The 7,171-nt window shown below is 42.3% G+C and overlaps 1 pseudogene across 1 annotated transcript; it reads left to right on the top strand.

The window, feature by feature from the left end:
* Positions 1 to 4,521: 4,521 nt before the first annotated feature.
* On the top strand, positions 4,522 to 6,112 carry LOC145109014 (amidase 1-like; annotated as a pseudogene). The gene is made up of 6 exons (XR_013708703.1): positions 4,522 to 4,886; positions 5,036 to 5,189; positions 5,277 to 5,421; positions 5,504 to 5,629; positions 5,713 to 5,777; positions 5,879 to 6,112. The product of XR_013708703.1 is annotated as an amidase 1-like (transcript).
* The last annotated feature ends 1,059 nt before the right edge of the window (positions 6,113 to 7,171 follow it).

Below are 7,171 nucleotides of genomic sequence, written 5' to 3'. Positions count from 1 at the left end.
ATTAGTTAGAGGGTTGTTCTTGTATTACATTAGAGAATTTTTTTCATTAACTTTCACATGGTATCAGAGAGCCCTGTAACTCCCAACCTTCTTTTTCCCTCCCTCTAGAACCGTCTCTCCCTTCTTCTTCCTCTCCCACCCATCAGCTTTCCTCACCCTTCAGCTTCATCATCATGTCCGACTCTAATGCTTTCTCTCTCTCTCTCTCTCTCTCTCTCTCTCTCTATGCACACCATTTTGCATCTCATCACCATTCACCTTTCTTCATCAAATTACCTTCTGTGGAAGAATCAAATGATCCCTCTTTTACAATACCAGCAAATTCTTGGTCATGTTGACGGCTCCGTTCCGTCCCCACCACCCTCCATTTTGGTTGATAACAAGCCGACCTTGAATCCGGCCTTGGCAGAGTGGGTCTCCACCGATCAAAGGGCTGTTATTCTTCTTCAAGCTTCTCTCACAGAAGAAGCTATCCTGAGATTGTGGGCCTCTCAACAGCTCGTGACATTTGGGTAGCCCTTGAAGCCGCCTATGGCAACTCCTCCTTAGAGCGTGCCCAAAATCTCTGTGATCAACTACGCCATCTTACAAAGGGTTCCTCCACCGTTTCAGAATTTGGCCGAAAATTCAAGTCCGTTTGTGATCAACTTGCCGCCATTGGTCAAGGGGTGGAGGAAACTGACAAAACCCATTGGTTTCTTTGCGGTCTCGGTGCCTCGTTTGAGAATTTTCCACCGCCATCCGTGCTTCCGGGGCTGTTTTTGGGTTTCGTGACTTGTTGGCTAGGGCCGAGGGTCATGAAATTTTTCTCAAATCCATTCACGGAGACACCACTCCCTCGGTTGCTTTTTCTGCCGACGCCACTCCCTCCTCGGGTTCGAATGGTGGTCGGGGTCGGGCTGGTCGCTTGTTTCGTGGTGGTTGCGGTCATGGACACCGACCGCCTCATTGTCAACTTTGTCGCCAAAATGGCCACTACGTGAACCAGTGCCCTCAACTTCAATCTTTTGCGTCCCCTTCACCCATGCGTGATGTTGATCTCGCCAAAGCTTTTTTAGCCAAGTGTCAACTTACTCCTTCCGACCCAGATTGGTTTGTTGATTCTGGTGCCTCCGATCACATGGTGTCTTCCATCGGATCGATGTCTAATGTCGAGCCGTATAGTGGTGACTCTTCGGTCCATTTGGAAATGGTAATACACTCAACATCTCTTCTATTGGTTCTTCTAAAATTGCTAATGGTATTCACTTGCGGGATGTTTTGGTGGTTCCCCGCCTCACCAAAAATTTATTATCCATTAGTAAACTAACGCGTGACAATCCTGTGATGTTCTTTTTTCTGCTTCTTCGTTTTTCATTCAGGATCGAACAACAAAGCAGGTCCTAGCACAAGGAAAATGTGATCATGGGCTCTATGTTCTAGCCACTTCTCCTAAAGCTTATGCGTTTTTTGCCGGATCAAAGCCGCGTGCCTCTTTTGAACTTTGGCACTCCAGATTGGGACATGTGTTTTTTGACACTATTTCTATGTTAAATAAACTTGGACTTTTATTTGTTTCTAGTGTGTTGCCAAAACCAAATATTTGCTCTCCTTGTGAACTTCCTAAGTCTCGTCACTTGCCTTTTTCTAATAATACTAAGCGTGCTTTACATATATTGGATTTGGTGCATTGTGATTTATGGGGGCCGTCGCCCGTTTCGTCGGTTAATTCATATTGCTACTATGTCTCTTTTGTGGACGATTATTCGCGCTTTACATGGTTGGATCCACTCAAGGCCAAATCATAATTTTATGATGTTTTCATCTCATTTCTCACTTTTGTGGAAAATCAATTTTCCACCAAGCTTAAAGTTTTCAAAGTGATGGGGGTACGAAAATTTTAAACTACCGTGTGAAGGGCTTATTAAACTCGCGTGGCATTTTTCATCAGATTTCGTGTCCGTACACCCCGCAACAAAACGGACGAGCCGAACGCAAGCATCGACATATAATTGAAACAGGCCTTGCCATGATGTTTCATGGTCACATACCCGCCTCTTATTGGGTTCATGCCTTTAGCACCGCGGTGTATATTATTAATCGCTTGCCTTCAAAAGTTCTTGGCTATCGTTCTCCTTTTGAGATGTTGTTTGGTCGGGTGCCACCTTATGATAATTTTCGCCCGTTCGGGTGCCGGGTCTACCCTTATTTGCGGGATTATTCGGCTCATAAATTGTCTCCACGGAGCATTCCCTGCGTTTTTCTTGGATATCACTCCCAATACAAAGGTTACTTATGTCTTGATCCTAGATCCTCGCGCATCTACATCACACGCCATGCTCGGTTTGATGAGTTGTGTTTTCCTTTTGACACCGCTGCCACGCACACCGCAATCGTTGATTTACCACTTCACTCCTTTTTGGATGATTTTCCGTGTGTGTCCGTGCCCGTTGCTGTCTCAAAACCCGCTTCACCGGCCTCGCCTCCAGCTCCATCTACTGTATGCGATGATCCTCCCATGCCGTCATCCCCAATCGAGCCCCCCCCCCCCCAACCTGATCCTGCTTCTACAGTGTATGCCTCAGACTCCTCTTCCGCTACCTCGGACTCTGATCACGGCTCTGACACCGAACCTGCATCGGGTTCTGATTCGGATCCGTCACTACCCGATGTTGAGGTTGCTACCCCCTCGCCCTCTACTCCATCGACCCCGACTCCTGTTGCTCCTATCGGGCACCGCATGACCACTCGAGCAAAATCTGGGATTTTTAAACCAAGGCATTGGGCGGACCTTTCTCATACATCTGATGGTGGACTTTATGCTGCTCTATTTTCCTCTGTTGACCCGACAACGCATGTTGAGGCTCTCAGAGATTCCAAATGGGTTGACGCCATGCGCTCCGAAATGCATGCACTTTCACAGAATCACACTTGGTCTTTGGTTCCCCGTCCTGGTAACACGAATGTGGTGGGGTGTCGTTGGATTTTTCGGACCAAGTACTTCGCCGATGGCTCTATTGATCGACATAAAGCACGCCTTGTTGCTCAAGGTTTTAGTCAAATTCCTGGTCTCGATTTTTCTCATACTTTTAGCCCGGTAGTGAAGGCGGCAACCGTCCGGGTTGTCTTGACTATTGTTGTTATTCATAACTGGCCGCTCCACCAGCTTGATGTCAACAACGCCTTTCTTCATGGCCACTTGTCCGATATGGTGTATATGCGGCAACCACCCGGGTTCGAGGATCCTCGTTACCCTAATCATGTTTGCAAGCTCAACAAGGCCATTTATGGCCTCAAACAAGCTCCTAGGGCATGGTTTCATCGCTTGAGCTCCTTTCTTGTGGCAAATGGGTTCACTTGCAGTCGTGCGGATCCCTCTTTGTTTGTGTTTCAACGTGGTGCTTGTCTTTTATACTTACTCGTATATGTAGATGACCTTATCCTAACAGGCTCCGACTCGGCTGTTATTCGCTATTTTATCTCCAAGCTTCACACCGAATTCAAGATCAAGGATCTCGGTCACCTCAACTACTTTCTCGGTTTGGAAGCCAAGCGTCTTTCGTCCAGGTTGTTTCTTAGTCAGTCCAAGTATGCTCATGCTATTGTTTCCCGTGCTGGCCTACTTGAGTCGAAGCCCGTGGCGACCCCTTTATCCCCGAGTGTCTCTTTTGTAGCATCTGGTACACCTTATGAGGATCCGACCCATTATCGTTCTCTTGTTGGGGCTTTGCAATATTTGACCATCACCCGTCCTGATATTTCTTATGCTGTTAATCAGGTTAACCAGTTTCTTCAGGCTCCTACTATTGATCACTATCAGGCGGTCAAGCGGCTTATCCGATATGTTAAGGGCACCCTCTCTTATGGTCTTACTTTTTCGAGACCAACATCTACGAACCTTGTTGGTTATTCTGATGAGGATTGGGCTCGTTGTTTGGATACACGCCGGTCCACCTATGGGTACTCGATCTTCCTGGGGGGTAATCTTGTATCCTGGAGCGCCAAAAAGCAGCCTACGGTCTCTCGCTCCAGCTGTGAATCTGAATATCGAGCCATGGCTAACACTGCTGCTGAACTCATATGGATTACTCACTTGTTGTGTGAGCTTCACTTTCTTCCCACTGGCCGTCCGACCATCTTGTGTGATAATCAGAGTGCCCTATTTCTCACACAAAACCCAGTGTCTCATAAGCGCGCCAAAAATATCGATCTTGACTACCATTTTGTTCGTGAGCTTGTTGTATCTGGGAAACTCGTTACCATGTTTGTTCCTACCAAGCTTCAGGTAGCGTACATTTTTACTAAGAGTCTTCCACGACAACAGTTTGAACATTTTCGTCACATGCTTCGCCTTGGACCGCCACCGATTCGCTTGAAGGGGGATATTAGACAAATATAGTTCTTGTACCATTATGTATTTATTCATTAGTTAGAGGGTGTTCATGTATGTTATTTATTAGTTAGAGGGGTGTTCTTGTAACTTATTTACCTATATATATCATCGTAACTCTCGTGTATTACATTAGAGAGTTTTTTCATTAACTTTCACACGTTGTTTTCCTTTTACTTTTGTGTTTTACTGCGATACACATCCCGATCATTAACTTCGACCCATCACCAGCTGGTTTCCTTCTTTATTGTGAATCCCATCTGCAACCGTTCTATTACCCAACATAAACCCTCACCCTTATTGAGTGTATCGACTTTTAAGAGACACGCTTTGAGTTTTCTAACCCTAATCCTCTGTTTTATCTTCTGCAGCTGAAAAGTGACGCATACACGGACGATAATATGGCAGTGACCTCCAATTACGGAGCGTTCATGGAGAAATTCATTCTCCCGCCGTTGCCAACAACTTCTCCGGCGCAGCTCGCCTTCAGCCGCGTCACTTTTGCTGTCAAAGACATGTGAGTTTCTCTTGATCCTTCCCTCATGGTCGCTGACTTTGAACCTCTCTTGGTATCTATTAATGTACTTATTATATAGAATTGTTTACTGATACGGTGGCTCACCTGTTTACATGATACAATTTAGTGATTTTTGAACTGCAAATCAGATTTGACATGGATGGATACGTGAGTGGATTTGGGAATCCAGATTCGTTGAACACCCATTTTGCTGCAACCTCCACATCTCCTGCTGTTTTGACCCATGTTGAGTGTAGGTGCCACGTGTATTGGAAGACCTTTCATTGATGAAATGGGTTACAGGTTAGATACATGATACAATAATACATCATTTCATCCATAATAATATCTGTCCAATTTACATGAAATAGAAAAGAATCTTAAAATTAGAGTTTTCGGCCGCATAAATGGAGAAAATATACATTATGGTACACCCCTTAATCCATGTGCACCAGATCGTGTTCCTGGCTTATCTTCAGGAGTTCAGGTGGTTTTGCTGTAACAGTTGGTGCCAACCTTGCTGATTTCTCTTTAGGTGAGTTTACAGGGAATGTTCTTTTTTGGAGTAAATGAAACGAGAGTAATTGACCATCTTGACATTTTGTCTATATGTGTAGAGACTGACCCAGGTGGAGGTGTAAGAGTTCCTGGATCATACTGTGGAATCTTTGGGTTTCTCCCATCTCATGGAATTCTTTCCACTGAAGGAATTATTCCCATGGAATAGAGTTTTGATACTATTGGTAATATTTTGATTTTGCATGTAAAATGACCATGTTGCCACTGATTTATATCTAACTTTAGTGTTGTATGTGATATTTTACAGTCTATTAACCTTGGAGACTATATCGAAAGCAAAGTTCCAAGTCTGAATTGTCACCTCCTCACAGAGTACGTCTCTCAATAACCTAATTTTTTAAAAATTTTAGTCTCTTCTTTTTTTATAAGTTTTGTGGATATAAAAGGTGTATGTGGCTTTAATTTCTATGCAGATGACACTTGAAGAGGCTATAGGCTATGTGGCTTCTGACTTAGATTATTACTCTCCTCATTGTAGTTATTCAACCTACAATGATTCTCTTTAGGATTGAATTATGGGACTTTGATTGTTTTGAGAATTCTAAACCCCAATATTGGTAACAAATCCAGCTCTTTTCATACAATTGTAAACAAAATTGAAATTTGTTGCATAAATAAAGGATCAGCCATGTGGATATATCTTTCTTCTTAATAAGTCATATGAAGCTAATGGATTAAGAACCAAAATTGCAAGAAATTGTTGCGGGTGTGGTTTGGTGTGGCTTTTACTCAAAACCAAACCGCAAACCGCGAATGCGGTTATAGAAAGTATACCATTCAGTTTGGTTTAACAGAGTTTCTGGCATTTTTATTTACTAATTTGGGTTATGAATGGCAGATAAAGAGGGTTAATACATGGTACCAAATTCGGTTTTGTGTCATTTCTTCCATTTTGCCGAACAAGAATTTCACAGGATAAAATTGAGTCTGCACACAGTATACTTAATTTGAATCCTTTACCTTCTATTTTCTCATTTGACAAATTAAGCATTCTTTTTGAAAATGCTTATTTTTTTCTCATACAAGTTATTAGATTAACGTAGACAATGAAAGAGTATGGGTGGGTGAAGACGAATACTTGAAGGCACAAAAGATCAACATTACGGGAAAGAAAAAAAAGTGTGTTCTTGCAATTAAATCTTATAGAGTGTCCCCTTATTAAAATTTCTATATCATTACATATATACAAGTTAACTACAAAAAATAAAAATGTAATTTTATTAATTTATTTATTTTGAGAAAGATACATTTTAAGAGACAAAATTAAGTGAGTACGTAAACATTAACGTATAATGTAATGTCATCCATTTTAGCTTCAATGTGACAGGATCTCTATTGTATGACGTATTATGTTTTGTTAGATTACACTTAACCCATGAACAATAAACTATATATACCTATAACTTTACGTTTTTTACAATATTGATACCACAAAGCACACACGACTTCTCGGCTACACAACACATGTAAGTCACTGTGAGACGACCAAAAGTATTGACAAATCCACACCCTGCATAGCGGGGTTCCACACCTACTTAATTATTAAGTATAATTCGAAAATTAACTTTAATCAATACACCTTATACTATATAGGATTAAGAGTTTAATATATTATATGTATAAGACAAGTCAGTCAAATCCATAGTACGCCTATTTCACAAAGACATACTATAAAGGGGGTGTTAGGAAATGACCTATAAAATGAC

This window comes from Lactuca virosa, chromosome 1, assembly GCF_052849685.1.
Source record: "Lactuca virosa cultivar CGN04683 chromosome 1, Lactuca_virosa_CGN04683_v6, whole genome shotgun sequence".
In the NCBI taxonomy this organism is placed as follows: domain Eukaryota; kingdom Viridiplantae; phylum Streptophyta; class Magnoliopsida; order Asterales; family Asteraceae; genus Lactuca; species Lactuca virosa.
The sequence above is the reverse complement of the archived record's forward strand: the minus strand, read 5'-3'. Positions and strand labels throughout refer to the sequence as shown.